The following is a 19,010-nucleotide window of genomic DNA, read 5'->3' as shown; positions in this document are numbered from 1 at the left end:
GATTCTTGCATCTCAGCGTTAAGTAGAGCAAGAAATCAGGGCAGGTAATTACAGCGTAGGCAGTGGGTCATTCTGCACGCTGTTTATTGTCTGGTGTGTGTGTGTCTGTGTGCACGCGTGTGTGCGGTGAATATAATAAATACCTTTCTGTATCCCTCTATCTGTATACACCCAGGTGGCCTTCTATTATGTATCATTATCTTTGTCCTACTATGTTGATTCCAGAAACCTCAGTCAGTAGGTAGGCCTAAACTACGCTCTTGCACGACAACTTGTTAAAGATACAAATCCTATCTCTTGCTAGGCCAGCTAGGATATTTAACGGTTTAAGAATGTCACTATGGCCACCGTACAGAGAGTAAACTCAAGGTTTCAGCTTGAACTGGATATTCTACCTATCTTTTTTTAAATATATTTTGATGTGAATAAAGGTTGGACCAAAGGTTGGAATCCTAGATTGTACAAAATGCAGTCGTAGCGTCTGTGACGTCAGCACTTGGTTTTCACCGAGCGTCATGAGGCCTTAGATTTAACGCTAGTGGCTTTGCTTTGCAGCAAGCAGCAGAAACACTCCATATGTGGCGCATTGAGGACAGGGATTGATTGCCGTCTCGCAACAGTCTGTTGCCAATATTCAGGATGGACACATGATTTATTTATGCACACACTCACACACACACACACACTCACACTCAGTCACACACGCACTCTCCAACAAACACAGACACTCACATTCACATGCACAGACACACACACACACAAACACACGCACACAAACACACACACACACACACACACACACACACACACACACACACACACACACACACACACACACACACACACACACACACACACACACTCTGCTGCGTCATCTTTCTCTACAATGGGCCCGGGCCATGGCTGGCATTGCTGCGTTGGGTTCAGGTCTACCCTCCATACGGGAATAGACTCGACCGACTTGTTTTCATCCTGGCACGGGCGTTCTCCAACCACAACCTACCCCCCCCCCCGCTTCTGTTGCTCCTATACCCTTGCTGCTGTGTTTATTTTTCCGACCACACCTCCTTTAAAGCCCCCCCCACCCTCACCATCCCTACATTTTAGCAAATATATCTGCTGCCGGGAGCATCTTGTCTTGGAAACACCAGGTTCTTCTGCCCGTGGGCGTCGCCCCGTAAGCCGGTGCTATGTGATTGGCCCGCACGACGTGACGTCGGGTTGCGTTTTCTCCACAAGTTGATTCTGTTTCAGCTTTTCACTGCAGGAGGCTGATTCAGTGTGAATGGGCTGGGCGGTGTCTTTAAGCAACAGACCTGAGTACACCTTATCACATCATTGAGATGCATCTGAAGTTCACGTTGTCATGTGAGCGTTGGGTGAAAACTAAAGGGCTTGCAGGATGACTAGGTAGTGAATCGTAAATACACAGTATTTACAAGTATGGAGCAGGAGGAGGGGTGTGTGCATCTGTGTGAGTGTGTGTGTGTGTGTGTGTGTGTGTGTGTGTGTGTGTGTGTGTGTGTGTGTGTGTGACAGAAGGGTAGCCCGGAGGAAGAGAGGGATGATAATAAAAGAGGAAGAGGAGGAGGTGTGTCAGAGGCTCCTTTGGGAGCTGTTAACCCTGGAGGAGCTTCTTTGTGTCCCGGTGTAACCCTATAGGCCGCATACCCTCTCCCCCGTTCTTCCCCCCTCTCCCCCTTTCTCCCTCAGCCCCATGGCCTCCTGTCGTCACTCTTCCTCTCCCTCCCTCCCTCCCTCTCCTCTCCCCTTTCTCCCTCCCTCTCCCCTCCCTCCCTCTCTCCCTCCCTCCCACCCTCCCTCTCCCCTTCCATCCTTCCTCCCTCTCTTCCTCCCTTGAATACCTCCTTTCCTTCATACCCTCCCTCCCTCCATCCCTCTCCCCTTCCTTCCATCCTTACTCCCTCCCTCCCGACCTCCATCTCTCTTTCCTCCCTCCCTCCCTCCCCCTATCTTCCTTACTTGCATCCTTTCTCCCTCCCTCACTTCCTCCCTTGATTACCTCCTTTCCTACCCTCCTTCCCTCCCTCCCTCCATCCATCGGTCCCATCCAGAGGAGGAGCTCCTAACACAATGAGTAGGATTGTTAATGGGCAGACCATATACTGAATATATATACTGAAGCAGCATAGCTTATATAACTGGATGCATGTCCTTAATCCTATGCACAAGTTGAGGAGAACCATCACTATGTTCTCCTAAAACACTTTGATACATTGACTGCCCTAAACTTCTGTGAGAAGCGAAACGCTGCCAAAAGGTTTATCATTCATGTTCCAACATAACGTTTAATACCCGTTCCGCTAGAAAAGCAACGGATGTTACAATTCCTGGGGGAAAATAAGTGTTAGGAAAGTTTGGAGTTTTGATTAGACTGGACAGGATGAGAGAGAGGGAGAGAGAGAGAGAGAGAGAGAGAGAGAGAGAGAGAGAGAGAGAGAGAGAGAGAGAGAGAGAGCGAGAGAGAGAGAGAGAGAGAGAGAGAGAGAGAGAGATGGAGAGAGACCGATAGAGGGGGAGAAAATAGAGAGAAATAGAGAGAAAGAGAGACTGACATAGAGAGAGAGACTGACATAGAGAGAGAGACAGCAAGAGAGAGAGATAATAACATAGAGAAAGAGATGGAGAGAGAGGGAGAGAGAGAGAGAGAGAGAGCGAGAGAGAGAGAGAGGGAGAGAGAGGGAGAGAGAGAGGGAGATGGGGCAGGGGGGTTGATGAGGTAGTAAGTCAGTTTGTGCCTGGGAGCATTTGAAGAGGAGGGGGTTGGAGGTAGTAGTCTGTCCCTCTCCTGGGGACAAATGTCTTTCTTCAGAAACAGGAGAGCGTTGATCATGAGGGAGGTATGTGAAACTCTCCCACAGCCCATCCTCGACAAGTCTGCAGAAGACAGAACAACTCCCTTGCTCTACTTCCTGTTTTCATGAGGTTGGGAATCATAAAAAATGGAATCCAGCTTCCCCTCTTGTCTTAGCCTCCTCTATAGGCCTAAAGAAAGATAACATGTATAAAAAACATGACTCTCTTCAGAGACTCAATTTTTTCTGCTGTTGTCGAATCATCCACCCGATCAGTGGGACTTTAATATACATCCGGTAAAATCGGTGGAACAGTGTCTTCAAGAAAAAGTGGAATTAGTTATATTCAAAAATATATTTCTTGCGGTAATGTTGTCCATGGGGCTATTTAAGATTCGGGCCCACAACTTGGGGCAGAACGGTCCAGCTAATGCTTTAAAGCTGGAGAGAAGCAGTAAGCTCTGGCCAGGCCCCGCGGTTTCTCGGTAAACCGCAACAAAGTCCCTGATTGGTCGACTGTGCACCAGGAATTCAACTCCACGAGATCTAAGTCCCGCCTCCTCTCAGCCTGGGGCATCGGAGCACAACGGTATTCCTGCGCACGTGCGTGTGTGTTTTTGCGTGTGTGTGTGTCTGCTCACGCGTCCACCGACACACAGAAAAAAAAACACAGACTCACTCACAAACAAACAAACAAACACACACACACACACACACACACACACACACACACACACACACACACACACAGACACACCGGCTCTCTTCCACTATACCCAGTGGAGAGAAGAGCGGAGAAGTTGCAGGCATGTGTGCTTGGAGAGCTGTGGACGGTGGAGTCCAGCCCAGAGAGACGGAGGTGCTGCCCTGTGTCAGAGTGTGTGCCTTCTCCCTCCCCGAGCCCCCGAGAACAAGGGAGGAGGAGAAGGGGGAGTAGGAGGAGGGTGGATAGGAGGGACCTTCAGCCCCGGCTCAGGCAGAGTAGTCTAACACTCCCCCCCCCCCCACCCCCACCCCAACAACCCCCCTCCTCTTGCAGGACCCTGCTCACACACACCTCGACACACAGCCCTCACACTCTCACGCACGCACACACACCCACACACACACACACACACACACGCCGGCGTGCACACATGGAGCTTACGCTCGCATACTTTCTCAGTGGGCTGCAGCTACTGCGCTGAACGAGCAGAACAGAGAGAGAGAGAGAGAGGGAGAGAGAGGGAGAGCGAGTGGGAGGCTGACGGGGAGGACAACTTTGTGAGGGTTTTTGGTCAGGTTTGGTGATTGTGTTTCAACATGGATTAAGGATGGCATTCCTCCTGTTGCTCCTGCCGGACCGGGACCTTATCTGAGGTATGTACCTACCAGCGCTTTGGCTTTTGCTCTTTCTCCTTTGCCAACTATTCTAGGACACGAAACGGCGTGCGAGCGGTATGGCTTGTAGAACCAATCTGAGTGAGAGGCTGTTTTTTGTTTTTTCACTGGGAATGCTTTCTTAGTCGGATGGTGGTGGTGGCAGGGAGGGAGGGAGAGGGAGAGAGTGAGAGAAGGAGGTGTGGAAGGAATCAGTTCACGTGCCGCAGAGAACCAGACTGCGTGTTGTCTTCTGTCAGACAGACAAAGAGAGAGGGAGGGCGAGAGAATTGGAAGAGAGTTTCAAACAGTATTTGCATCAAATAGAAACAATGAGGGAAGCCAGATAATATTATACAGAGAACTCTGGCAACAAAGAGTTGGTAACTTCTGATGTATAACTCCCATAGTCGGCAGCAACACAGAGAGAGAGAGAGAGAGAGAGAGAGAGAGAGAGAGAGAGAGAGAGAGAGAGAGAGAGAGAGAGAGGGAAGAGAGAGAGAGACAGAGAGGGACTGAAACATTTAAATCTAGTCAGCCAGAATATCTTCCTCAAACTAAGTTTTACTTTACCATGTCTCCCTGCTACTCAATGTTGTTTAAGTCCCATGATGTAGCTGTGAATAAGCCTTTGCAAATTCAGTGTTGCACGTTAAAGCTTTACGGTTAAATTGTCATGAAGAGTAAAGTGTACGGCAGCATCACACTTCATCACTTGCAATCAACACACTTGTACATTCAGGGTCTTGGGTCTAGGGTCGTGCCATGCAGCACAGTTGCTTTCACAAACTCAGTGAAGTCTTCCGTGCTCCACACACCAGACAACGCCAATGTAACCTAACCAACACGGCAGAGTATAGGTTCCTGGGGCTGTAGGGCCCTGTGTGGCGGGGCGTGGGGACCGCCAGGGTATGCATTGTTGTCCTATTATTAGAGCGAGCGGCCCAGCCAGCAGCTGTTGGGAAGGAAGTCGGCTCAGATCGGCCGTAGAGGAGGGATTACCCCTAACGCCGGCCAGGAATTATAAAGCGTCTGCTGGAAGGGCCCTTCCCCAGGTGGGACTGGTGGTGGGGGTGGGGATGTTGCCTAGTAGTGGGGGTATTAATGGTGGTGGGGGTGTTGCCTGGGACTGGTGTTGTTGGGGATGGTGCTGCGGGTGGTGCTGCGCGTGGTGGTGGTGGTGGTGGTGGTGGTGGTGTTGCTGGTGGTGGTGATGGTGGTGGGGGTGGTGGTGTTGCTGGTGGTGGTGGTGGTGGTGGTGGTGGTGGTGGTGGTGGTGGTGTTGCTGGTGGTGGTGATGGTGGTGGGGGTGGTGGTGTTGCTGGTGGTGGTGGTGGTGGTGGTGGTGGTGTTGCTGGTGGTGGTGATGGTGGTGGGGGTGGTGGTGTTGCTGTTGCTGGTGCTGCTGGTGGGGGTGTTGCTTGGGGTGGTGTCGGGGGTGCAGGTGGGGGTACTGGTGCTGTTACTGGGGGTGGTGGTGCTGCTGGTAGAGGTTGGGGGAACACAGGAGTAGCTAAGGAGGAATGTCCGCCTGCATTTGTAACATAGGAAGATGGATGGACCATAGACGGACAGATGGCGTGAGAGACAATTGTTGCACGTTTGGGTCTGGACTCAATCTGATGAAGCAGTATGATGCTGTTTAGTAATTGAGATTAAAATGGCAAGAATGCAACATGCTTTTCAAACGTGGAATCAATGAAAGCATCTTGCATTTGTATTTAGGGCACTATAGCAGGAAGGCAATAGCTGCATTAGCATTTGGTTGTCGTTAGCCAAGTGACCACTAATGCTGCTAATCCCATACAGGCCTGTTTCCCTCAGGTAGCCTTGATCCGTGATCATTTGGCAAGACTGGCTATTCATAGTAGCTTGCTTGGACACAAGCTAGCTACTATAAGCCTGTATCCAAACAAGAGCACAGTAGCCTGTTGGAAACAAGACCTTAATGTGAGTTATGGGCACCAGTTTGAAGTGGACACAAGTTTTGTTCCAGGAATGAGTATGAGATTTAAATCAATGGCATCTGTGATTTTAAAGAATCCTCTTCAGACAGTCAAAGTGTGAGATTATATTATGAGAGATTGCAACCAACAGAATAGCTCTTTTGATAAATAGCTGGAATATATAGCTGGGATTCTGGACGGCTAAACATATGAAAGATTTTTTCTAGGGATGGCTGTTTCGCTCCTCTTTCTCCGCGGTGCTGTTGTCTGTTCACTCTACAATAGTAAAAGTAGCCATACTTGACAGTATTCACTAAACTTAATCAATGTAGACGTTCTGAAATTTACCACAATAAAAGTAAATTGAGTGAACCCATGTTTCAAGTGCCTTGTTACGTTACCTTTCTACTGTTAAAAAAACATGAAAACATGTTGTATGAGTAAACTACAAACTGACGATAACCTCCAAATGAAGCTGTTTAATTGTAGCAGCGCACCCTTTTGCCGTCCCCGCCCTGTTTAATGTGCTGAGGCGAGTGGTTTGAGGCCTGTGTGTGTGTGTGTGCAGTGACACGTCTGGGCCCACAGAGTCAACAGTAGCATTGTGAAACCACGTTTTGTTTAAATGAGTACGGCATCGTTGGCACCGGGTTGCTGATCAGCCGCCATCGTCGTGAACACACTTGTTCAGATGCGTTGTTTTGTTTGGGATTTGCTTGCACCAGAATGCCAAATTATATAAAATTAAAATAAATTAGAATCACAGTGCATTAAAAGTTCAACACACTAACTTATGTAATAGTAACAAATCTAACAGCAGTAAATATTAAATTGCTATTTGAATTAGTAGAGAATTTCAAGTTAGATGCCTGTATGTGTTTGCAATGGGTCTATCCTAATGGATTTACTGTATAGTCTTTCTGTGTTTCTATTGACTACAGTCTTTTGTATAAGCCGTTTTCTGCATTCACCTCACATAGTTTGTAAAGCTTGTTGACCCTCTAGTATGCCTCAACCGTTCCCATGCCTGCATGGATTCAATTTACACTTAACTCACTTCTACACTTCCAGAGCTCTAAAGCCAGCGTTTTGCTCTCAGTATCTTTGCATGCCAACACAACCTCCCACCCAACCTCCCACCCATTATGTCTCTCTCTCTCTCTCTCTCTCTCTCTCTCTCTCTCTCTCTCTCTTCCTCTCTTCATCTCTCACTCTCTCTTTCTCCTTCCTCCAATATATCCTTCCCCTGCTAGTGTCTACTAAAGGTATGTAATTACTGAAAGTCATAAACTACAGGGAACTAAAAAGAAAACATTTGGTGGTTTGTCTCCCTCTGTCCCTTGGTCCGTCAATCTCTCTCTTTTGTAAAGAGAGAAAATAAATCTGTACATTTGTAAAGGGTGACTTTATTTGGCTGTTTGAAAAGTGAATAATGGTGCCCATAGTGGCCAGCTCTTTGACCTTGCACTATAAAAACACATTGTAGAAGCGCTACGTTGACTCATCATCTGTGTATGAGAGAGAGAGAAAGAAAGAAAGAAAAATGTGGGGTGGAACGGCCACTTATGTCAGGAAGTGATGTCGTTGGGATGGAAAGGGAGCCTTTGGGAGGGAACTTCATTTGCACTAATTTCCTGTTTTGTTTCGTACCTTCCTTCACTTGCAAAGGCTCATTTTTGTTTATGTGTGCCCATGTGTGTGTGTTTGTGTGCATGTGTGTGTTTGTGTGTACATGTGTGTATGTGCATGTCTGTTTGTGTGTGTTTGTGTGTGTGTGTGTGTGTGTGTGTGTGTGTGTGTGTGTGTGTGTGTGCGCGTGTGTGTATGTATGGGTTTGTGTTCGTGCGTGCGTTTACGTATGTGTGTGTGTGTGTGTGTGTGTGTGTGTGTGTGTGTGTGTGTGTTTGTGTGCGTGTGTGTACTACGACTAGTGCTGGACTACAAGAGACCTATGGTGCTTTGCTCCATGTAGCTGTGTAACAAATATGACATCACCTCAAATGTTACAAGTAAGTGCAACCGTTAACCACCTGTAACTGGCTCGTTCTTAAATGACTTTGGGCCTTGCCAGTGGTAGCAGTGCTATGCATTACAAACACCGAAGAGATATTGCTTTAACTTCCTTTCAGGTTTGTCCATATGGCTCCTCTTACCTGAATGTCGAGTTGTCCCTGACCAAGACACCTCACCCTGCCTGCTGCTGATGAGCTGGCTGTCGCCTTGCATGGCTGGCACCGCCGTCGGTGTGTGAATGTTAGTCAACATTGCAAAGCGCTTCTTGTGGAATTCAGTGGTGGGTTTATTAAGAGTAGAAGCCTTCCCAACACTTGACCTCCTTGTCCACTTGGTATGCATATTTTCTTCTGTTCCCTTGGCGCCTCCTGTGTGAAATATTCATTGGAGCATAACCGTTTGAGTTAATATTAATAATATATCTGCTCATTGCGCTGTTGATAAAAAAAATATCACAGCCCGCCTCACATGCTTGTGGCTGATCTCACATCACCCCCTGAACGATGGAGGATATGAATATTCATGAGTTGGAAGAGTTGTTTATGGTGAAGGGGAACTTTTGAGTTTGTTCAAAGACATGAGACAAAGTTGGCAGACTTTCATCTGGAGTTGGGAATGTTTTAGTTCAGTCGTCACAAACGCTGTGACTCACCAACAGAGGGCATTCCACGCCCGCGATACACCACTGAGTAATCAGTATCGTCATTTATTTTGACCTTGCCCTTGTTTTGGTTCCCTTCATAGATTTCACAGATTTCTTCATGCATATTTCAAATCAGTGTTGTGGTGTCCGCCTGCTCATTAGGTTTAGCCAGCCCGGAGCTGGGGTCAGGGGTCAGCAGGAACTAGCTCTCCCTCTTTTAAAGAACCATCTGCATTAAGAGATTTCAATAAAACATGGGTTTTTAGAGTGTTGTACATCTATTTTGGTTTGCTGCTCGCCACCCCACTAGGTCATACATCATTTTTCATCAGAACACAAGTCCCGGTCTTCAGATCCAGAGCTGTGGGTTTGCATTCTAGCAGGCTAACACCAACTGAATCCTGACGTCTGTTTAACAACCATGTCTGACTGCCATGAGTCTGAATCACATCCAATCTCCAACTTCACCACGTCAGGCTGCTCTGTAATTATGTAATTGCATGTCAGATCTGAGTTATAGTTAGTGTTACCTGCCTGCCTGCATATTCTTTCTCTTTGATTTGATTCAGGCCCCAGCCCACCAACTGAGATTTTAAGGACCCAAGAGATGACAGTTAAAACATTTCCCCTCATTTCTCTCTGCCACTTTTTCTTTTGCCAGACAACACAGAATGTATGCTTCTTGTTGTACCTGCATCGTCTCTTACTTTGTTTGTAGTATTTCTGTATCATCATATATCACTTCTGAATTGCTAAAGCACATTCTGGACCAGTGTAAGAGGGGATTCATTTGTGTGTGTGTGTGTGGGAATGTGTTTGTGTGTGTGTGTGTGTGTGTGTGTGTGTGTGTGTGTGTGTGTGTGTGTGTGTGTGTGTGTGTGTGTGTGTGTGTGTTTGTGTGTGTGTGTGTGTGTGTGTGTGTGTGTGTGTGTGTGTGTGTGTGTGAGAGAGGTGGTGTGTATTGCTGTGTGTGTGTGTGTGTGTGAGGTGGGGTGTATTTGTTTGTGTGTATATGTGAGTGTGTGTGTGTGTGTGTGTGTGTGTGTGTGTGTGTGTGTGTGTGTGTGTGTGTGTGTGTGTGTGTGTGTGAGGTTGTGTGTATTGCTGTGTGTGTGTGTGTGTGTGAGGTGGGGTGTATTTGTTTGTGTGTGTATGTGAGTGTGTGTGTTTGTGTGTGTGTGTGTGTGTGTGTGTGTGTGTGGTGGGGTTTATTTGTGTGTGTGTGTGTGGTGGGGTTTATTTGTGTGTGTGTGTGCGTGTGTGTGGTTGGGTTTATTTGTGTGTGTGCATGTGTGTGTGGTGGGGTGTGTTTGCGTATGTGTGTGTGTGTGTGTGTGGTAGGGTGTATTTGTGTGTGTGTGTGTGAGTGTGGTAGGGTGTATTTGCAGATTTTTCCCTGGCTTCTAGACGACTGCCCGGTCATCATGGCCGACTTTCTGTTTTTGTTTTCACACACGCAGAGAGGGAGCGCAGGAGCAGGAGGATTTTTAAAGAGAACAGCAGTAAACGGCTCAGGAATGGACTAAGAGCAGTGTAATTGGAGCGCTGCAGTCCGAACGCCGTAATAACATGCTGTTTTCCTACCTATAAAACCTGCCTACACCCACTCTGTCCTCTCGTGTTTATACTTTTTTGTGGCTTTTAACCAAACCTCTGCCTATCAGAACTCAGGCTACAACAAAGAGTTGTTCAACATTCCGAATGGTTTTATCAGTCGTGTTTGGTTATATATCCTTATTATACTGTCCGTGGTTAAATCTGTGAGCTTATGGGTAGAAATGTTGCTCCTAGCATCAACAGACATCAACATCCTTTTCACTTCCAAAAGTTTTTTTTAAAGACCTTCTCATAAAAGCTAATCTAACATAGAATTCAGCCCATTTAAATGAATCAATAGTATATGTGACACTTGCGGTGGTGTGTGAGTGTGTGTGTGTATGAATCTTCTTGTGTGTGCGAGCTTCTCTGTGTGTATGCTTTCTTGGGTACTTGATATTTCAACGTGATTTACTCTGTACATGTGTAACTCTTCAAGGTGGAAGTAGCTCTGAGCAGCCCATGTAAGTGTGTGTGTTTCCCATGGCCAGCCTCTGGGGTTGATCTGCAGGGGGATTATTAAAACAGATGTCCCTGTGTTTGCATTGGCGGCGAATGTCAACTGTAGGCTATGCATGCTGAAGTACTTACATTGTCTCCCTAATGAGTTCAGTGCATGCAGCCCTATTCCACCCATGTGTGCGTGTCTCTGTGTGTGTGTGTGTGTGTGTGTGTGTGTGTGTGTGTGTGTGTGTGTGTGTGTGTGTGTGTGTGTGTGTGTGTGTGTGTGTGTGTGTGTGTGTTTGTACGTGTGCCTCTGTGTGTACGTGCGTACAAGCGCATCTGTGTCTGCATGGGTATTCTCTGGATGGGATCTGTGTGGGTGCTTGTACTTAAATGTGTGTGTGTGTTTGTGTGTGTGTGTGTGTATGTATGTGACTATGAGGGGGGAATTACCGAAGGGAATGGGGCAGCTGAGGTAAGGTGGTGATCTGAGGACGATAAGGAACATCATTGCGTCACGTTAACATCTCACCTCCGCTGAAAGCCTCATCTTCCTGGTAGCGTGTGTCCATCGGTGTACATGTGATTTGTCACCACGTATTGCCTTAATGCCCATGTATATATGTGCATACATTCGATTCAAACCAAACTACGAGAGATCCCTATACTTTTCACTCCGTAGAAGATCCAATTATTGCTTGACTTTTCTTTTTTTGGACTGTTCTTTATAAAACAGAGTAACAGACAGTGTTATGCAATGTGGAATTAGGGAATATGATTGCATCCTTCCACAGCTCGTGGAAGTGTTAAAGATGGTCAAAAAGAGAGAGATAGATATTAGATAGATAGATAGATAGATAGATAGATAGATAGATAGATAGATAGATAGATAGATAGATAGATAGATAGATACTATATAATATATACTATCTATATATATACTATATACTATGTAATATATAGTATCTATCTATCGATCGATCGATCGATAGATAGATAAATAGATAGATAGATAGATACTATATAATATATACTATCGATATATATACTATATACTATGTAATATATAGTATCTATCTATCTAGCTATCGATCGATAGATAGATAGATAGATAGATAGAGATACAAGATAAATAGATAGATAGACAGATACATAGATACTATGGAGCCTAGATGACATATTACGTCTAGAGAGATATGTAGTAGTCGTGATGAGTTCACACTCACATGAGACTCTGGATGACAGATAGCTTTTGTGCTGGGTTTTGTTAATGCGTGGCCCATGGCAAGCGGTTGACACGTGAGTGTGTCTGTGGGTGTGTGTGTCTGTGTGTGTATTAATAATGTGCAATGGTTATTTTCAGTGCATTTTCATGATTTTTGAAATCTCATCTTGAAGTGTGTGTGTGTGTGTGTTTGTGTGTGTGTGTGTGTGTGTGTGTGTGTGTGTGTGTGTGTGTGTGTGTGTGTGTGTGTGTGTGTGTTTGTGTTTTCGGCCGAAGTCTATTTGTAAATGGTAACTTTATTTAGCTGTTTGAAAGTGAATATTGGTGTCTTTAGTTTTCAGTTCTTTGACCTTGCACTTTAAAACACATTGGAGAAGTACTTTGTTGAGCCATCATAATGTATGTGTGTGTGTGTGTGTGTGTGTGTGTGTGTGTGTGTGTGTGTGTGTGTGTGTGTGTGTGTGTGTGTGTGTGTGTGTGTGTGTGTGTGTGTGTGTGTGTGTGTGTGTGTGCGCACTTGCCTTTACAATTACCACTCTGCAGGTCTTGGGTTCGAATCCCTTTTCCGAGTGCTAGCTTGGGGCTATCATAGTGCTATTAGCCGGTCCTCACTACCCACTCCTTTTCATTTTTAGTCTTTCGCATGCCGGCAACTTTTTTTGGCACTCATTTGGTTTTTCATCTAGCTCTCATCCCCCGCCTCCCCGCCTCCCATTCCTCTTATGTCGTCTTCTTGTTGTTGATGTATTTCTTTCTCTTCTGATGAATGGCGCAGCAGAGCTTCACAGGGCCCTCTCTGTTGTCCCCCTGGACCCCATAATGAGGGCTGTTTGGGCCCCGGTCCGCTGCCGCTGAGAGGGGGGACAATGGGACGGGATGGAGAGAGGCGATGAATGGGCTGCTGGAAGAACCAGTGTTAATTAATCTGACGTCATCACTCTTGTTGTTGGAATTCTGTTTCTATGCACTGACTTCACCAGCTCGGCTTTGGAGAATTAGCGAAATTAGTTTAACCGAAACGAGTTGATCTCTGTGATGCGCTTTTTAAACCTTTGCACTTTTCTAGATGGTCCTTGATGATTGGTATCGGTCGTTGTGCTTACACATCAGTCATCGAGTGCTGCAGTTATTTCATTTGGCAAAGTGGGAATCTCTTGCCCAAAGGTGGTCTCCCGATTGGCTTCCATTCCCTTTCTATTGGGGTTCTGTTGGTTGTCGCAGAGAATGATTGATCTTCATATCCACAAAGTCATATCATTCAGAATGGATCAACACGTCTGTTCCTTCTCCTCTTCCTCCCATCCATCTATCGCCACGTGCCTCCTTCCCAGCCTTTTGTATACGGCTGTCTGACAGACGTAATAATCACCTCGGGGCCCGTAAGAGAATTGGATGACATTGATCGAGGAAGTCCTTCCAAACGACGTGCGCCAACATTAAAGCACAGGTCACGGGGGAGCTGTGACGAGAACAACAGCCAGCACTGTGCTTTCATTAGCGTGACGGGGGAAGTGGTGGCAGCCGCATAAACAGAAGTTCAGATGAGGAGGCTCCGGCTACCTCGGATGATTTAGTAAAGCTACTGGTTCCCACAGCAAGCCATTTTTCTGTGCCTCCTTCGTTGTCAGCTCATGTTTGTAATGATAGTGTTTAATTGTGATGGTTCCTAATTGTCAGTATACCCTCCATGAGTCACTCTCTCTCACGACCCCTGTCTGTCTTTGTCTCTGTATCTCTCTGTCTCTGTCTCTCTTGCTCTGTCTCTCTTTCAAACCCACACAGGCTCCAGTCCCTCCAAGTTTGTTTGGAGGTTAACTCTACTATAAACCATGTTTTTTTCCACGTTATATTTTATTAGATGCTATTGCTTGTTTCTTTTACAAGCTGTTTGATGAAGTACTAGTTCCAGACACCAAGGTGTGGAAAGCGCCACCTGGTGGCGAAACCGGTCGGATACGTGTGTTTGTGTGTGTGTGTGTGTGTGTGTGTGTGTGTGTGTGTGTGTGTGTGTGTGTGTGTGTGTGTGTGTGTGTGTGTGTGTGTGTGTGTGTGTTGTGAGTGTGTGTTGGCCATGTTTTTGTGTGGGCACACGTGTGTGTGGGCGCACGTGTGTGTGTGTGTGTTTTAATCACTTTCAGACCCTTTGATTATAACTGTGTGTATATATAGACTTTTTAGGATTTTTTATTAATGTCTTCACTTTTGTTGTTGTTCTATAGGATGTATCGCTATCTTGTGACGTTGTTTCACTTGTAATTAAACGTGTATACCAGGAGGGGGCAGTGTAGAAAAGGCTCTAGCTTCCAGGAGACTGTAAACTGTCCAGTCCCGATTCTACCAGGTTGTTTGGGGTAACTGGGTATGGGAAGTAATGGGAATTTAAGCAAACACTGTGTGTGTGTGTGTGTGTGTGTGTGTGTGTGTGTGTGTGTGTGTGTGTGTGTGTGTGTGTGTGTGTGTGTGTGTGTGTGTGTGTGTGTGTGTGTGTTTATGTGCGTGTGTGGGCGTCATCGGTGTGAGGTAGTTCTAGATGCCATTGCAACAAGATTGTGCATGTTCAATGAATGTTGTTCAATCAATGTATCGAACATCTCTCTATCTAGCTCTTACACACTGCTCTCGATCCAAATGCCTTTCTCCTTTTAACAACACTATTGTGTAAAAAAGAGAGAGAGGTAAATCACCCCCACATCACTTTAAATGACCTAGACATATCTGTAGGCCATGCTGATCCATAGTGATTTCAATAAGTTTCAATGAAATCACATGCTATAGCTGATATATTGTAAACATAAAAATGCAACAATCGTACTATCAACCCTTCCGAAACCCCTCCAACTCACCATAAACACTTCCCACTCCCCCTAAACCCCTCCCACCCACTCTAAACCCCTCTCACTCCCCCTAAACCCCTCCCACCCACTCTAAACCCCTCCCACTCCCCCTAAACCCCTCCCACCCACTCTAAACCCCTCCCACCCACTCTAAACCCCTCCCACTCCCCCTAAACCCCTCCCACCCACTCTAAACCCCTCCCACTCCCCCTAAACCCCTCCCACCCACTCTAAACCCCTCCCACCCACTCTAAACCCCTCCCACTCCCCCTAAACCCCTCCCACCCACTCTAAACCCCTCTCACTCCCCCTAAACCCCTCCCACCCCAGCAACCTAGCCCAGCTATGCTGGTCCAAATCCCACGGCTGAACAGCCAGTCAGAGTGGATACAACTCTGATGTTGAGTGGGTAGAACTCTGGAGGTCTCCGGCCTGTTAAGTGGTAGGGCTAACACTTAGACATCAGGACTTTACCACCACAACGCTTAGTGTCGTCACATCCTTGGGGGACTTGTGGGCCCGGGGTCCTGGGAAGAGGAGGTGACCCATCCTGCTCTGTGCTCCAGCTCCTGGCCTAAAAAAACCCCAGTCCCCCTCACTTGTACTGCTGCTCTCCGCAGGCTTTAAGCTGCTGTCTCACGGCCTCCATCTGCTGCTCCAGTCTGGCGGGCGAGGAGGAGAACGAGGGCAGGACCACACGGTGTCCTAGGTTAATGCAGGTCGATAGAGGCGCCCGGGCAGGGCAGTGTGTATGTGGGATGCTAGATAACCTCGTACTCTGCACCATCTGTGCACACTGTCTCCCCCTGTCTGTGTCGTAGCCGTCTCTCCAAAGTGCGAGTGGTTTTGGTGTTTAAACTTTCACCGTGTGCGCTTTCCCAAGCAGCAGGCTGGAGTCGTAGCTGCAGTTTTAGCAATATTGTTTTCCCACGGTGAGGGGGGTGGGGGGAAACCGGACCAGAATAGTTACAATTCCCTGGATGGTTTATATCCTAGATGGGCATTTTATTAGTAAACAGCTGCAGAGGAAAAGTTTGTTTAAATTGTCAAACTGGTGCCCATCATGGCAGATGATAATGTATTGATCATTATTGGTGAAACGTGGCCCTTCTCACCTGACAAATTACCTGAACGGGTTTTGAAAAGTACTGTTGTCTGTCTGACCTTGAACAACACAAACATAAACACGGGTGCCTCTTTCATTGGGTTTCTCTTTTATTGTTTTTTTCCGCAAGACAGCTGTTTTGTTTGTTTGTTTTACAGGACAATAAATGTGTTTTTCTTATTGCGTGGCACACACACATCTTCCTTATCTACATCTGCCTCCCTCTGAGCGTAACGATTCGGTCTATAGCATGACCCCGGTCTTTAGCAGCTTGAACCTTGGAGCGCTACTTCTGCAGCACAAAGCCGCTCTCTACCAATGAGTTTGGGTTCTTTATTGCACCATTCCTCCTGTCTCTGACCTGGCCTTGAGAAAAAACCCTTTTATTACATTGCGGCGTCCACTCACTGGGCCTTTGTTAAGGAATCAACCAGCAAGGAACCCACCAGCCAGAGCTGATATATATCTGTCTAGTAATGTGTTATACTAGCACGTCTGTCTGAGCGGCTCAGGGCCTCCTCTCTAACAAGAAACCCATTATAACAACGAACCCCTTCACTCGGAATTATACAGGGAAAGTCAATCAAGCACAAAGTGTGGTTACCCTTTGTCATTACCTCATTCTCTCTCTCTCTCTCTCTCTCTCTCTCTCTCTCTCTTTCGCTGTCTCTCGCTGTCTCTCGCTATCTCTCGCTCCCTCTGTCATCTCAAAATGCAGGTTAGAAAATACAGAGATTATAGAGAGGGTATATGGGATATGGATGTTCATCCTAGTATTAAGTCATTTTAGGTAACGCATCCTGCATTAGGATGCCTGCTGGTAGGTTGAGGGCATTGGGAATCAAACCCAGTACCATTCTGAGTGAACACCCCAGTGAGTAAAGAGTACTGAAAGTCCCTTTCCATTATCTTGTTGTTTGTTTGGCCCTTCATGCTTTTATCCAGAGAAACTATCAATCCTGTTAGTGCATCCTTGTCTTCGCAGGGCTGGGGGACTCAGTAGGAATCAAACCCAAAACCCAAGTGGTGCTAATACCATGCTCGATCCGTTGAGCCAGAATTAGTTTGGTTAATGAAACACGCAGGGACCCTGCAAAGCTTCAAGGGCCGTGTGTTGCGGGCCACAGGGCCCTGGCGCAATGCTGGGCGCTCAATACCTTCCAAGGGAGGGAGGGTTCACTCTGTCCTGTGGTAAACACACACACACACACACGCACGCACGCACACACACACACACACACACACACACACACACACACACACACACACACACACCCACACACACACACACACACACACACACACACACACGCACACACACACAAACAGGCAGGCAAACACACAGGCACGCAAACACAAACATGCACTCACATAAACACACAAACACACACATGCAGTGACACACACACAGATATGCATACACATATGCATACACACATACACACACACACACACACACACACATTTATACACACATACATACGCACGCACACTCTGTTCTGTCTGTGGGAGTTTATGGTGTGTCTTAATGATAAGCCACTGTGCAGAGTGTTTAACATGGTGGTTCTCACTCTGCTCACTGACAGCAGCACTTAGTAAGTCTGGTGAATAGTCTGTGAAACAGTTGTATTACTTACATGTGTATGTCTCATATATATATATTCATACCTATTTCAGTCAACTGATCTCCACAATTGTCATCAGGTAACTTCAGTAGAGTGGTGGTGATTTAAGAAGGGTGTGTCTGTGTGTGCATATGGGTGTCTGTTTATATGTGTTGGTTTGTGTTTGTGTGAGTTTGTGTTTTATGGTGTGTGTTGGCGTATGTTTGTGTGTGTTGGTGCGTGTTTGTGTGTTGGTGTGTGTTTGTGTGTTGGTGTGTGTTTGGTGTGTTTGTATGCGTTGGTATGTGTTGCATATCCATCAAGACTCGGTCTATAGTCCACCTTAGCCTGAACCTCAAACGTTCTGATTGGCTGATAGACATTGCAAGAGCTTGTGATAGGTGATCAGGGCTTGCCATGCCTCTATTGATCCCAGTGGTCGTTATTATGGTTCACAAAGTTAGGATTTCATTGAATAGACCTCTGAAGAGTATGTCCCGTCTCCGAGGCTCTGGTTCCATCGGTCAAATGTCTATAGGAAATAACGTGGGGTTTTTGAATGATCGTACATAACAAACTCTGTAGGTGGCAAAGAAGTAAAAGCTGTTGCTATGTACGATCATTCAAAAACCCAATGTTATTTGCCATGGACATTTAATCGATGGAACCAGGAGCCTCGGAGGCGGGACTTATTCTTCAGAGGTCTATTACTAACTTCCTCTTCTGGTGTTCATCCTGTCTCTTTGACACTCTGTATAGAAAAAACACAATCAAAGAAACCAAATATTGCATTCCAACAGTAGTAACTCCTCCAATCCACTCCACGTTGATTCCACATTTTCTGTCCAGCTCAAACGGGTTATACTGTTCTCTTGAGTACATTGTTTACCACCATCCCCTCCATCCCGCCCACTACTATCTGCTCTTCCCCCTTCCAGCAGACTCGCTCCAGGAGCTGGAGAAGGAAACTCTGGAGTTGTTTTATCTCTTCCACCCCCACTGGCTGTCAGACAGACAGGCTCTCTTCAGAAACCCCTTCTGTCCTCATCTAGTTATGGAAACCGGAAACCAACTTTTACTGTTCAGGATAGAGACCCATATAAACTTGCACTCAAGAGGTGCGCTCCCACACACACACACAAACACACACACACACACACACAAAACACACACACGCACCACATTCCGGACATCATGTTTCAGTGTGAGCGAGTGATTCTGAACAGAGGGGGGAGTGTTTTTTAAATGGGTGGAGTGTTAGGAGAGAAGCGTGGAAGGGGAAGGACCGGACAGGCTCAGACTCTGGCAGACAATGTTTGGATGTTGTCCATCGTATACTGAGGCTTTGTCACAGTGGAAGCTACACACCTCCTGTGTGTGTGTTTGTGTGTGTGTGTGTGTGTGTTATCGATCGGTTGAAATCGG

At 46.6% G+C, this 19,010-nt stretch overlaps 1 protein-coding gene across 4 annotated transcripts in view; it reads left to right on the top strand.

Moving 5' to 3' along the window:
* Positions 1–4,072: 4,072 nt before the first annotated feature.
* Positions 4,073–19,010, top strand: part of dab2ipb (DAB2 interacting protein b) — a 104,100-nt gene continuing 89,162 nt past the window's right edge. For 3 of the 4 annotated variants that reach the window (XM_079734773.1, XM_079734774.1, XM_079734772.1), the window contains exon 1: positions 18,916–19,010. This exon is cut by the window's right edge and continues 287 nt beyond it. The gene's annotated coding sequence lies outside the window, so the exon portion shown is untranslated. Of the gene's footprint in view, positions 4,176–18,915 lie in introns of those variants that run through there. The other variant, XM_079734775.1, reaches the window with a different exon arrangement.

This window comes from Pollachius pollachius (assembly GCF_949987615.1).
Source record: "Pollachius pollachius genome assembly, chromosome: 4".
NCBI classification, from domain to species: domain Eukaryota; kingdom Metazoa; phylum Chordata; class Actinopteri; order Gadiformes; family Gadidae; genus Pollachius; species Pollachius pollachius.
This window is presented reverse-complemented; position numbering and strand designations above follow the sequence as displayed.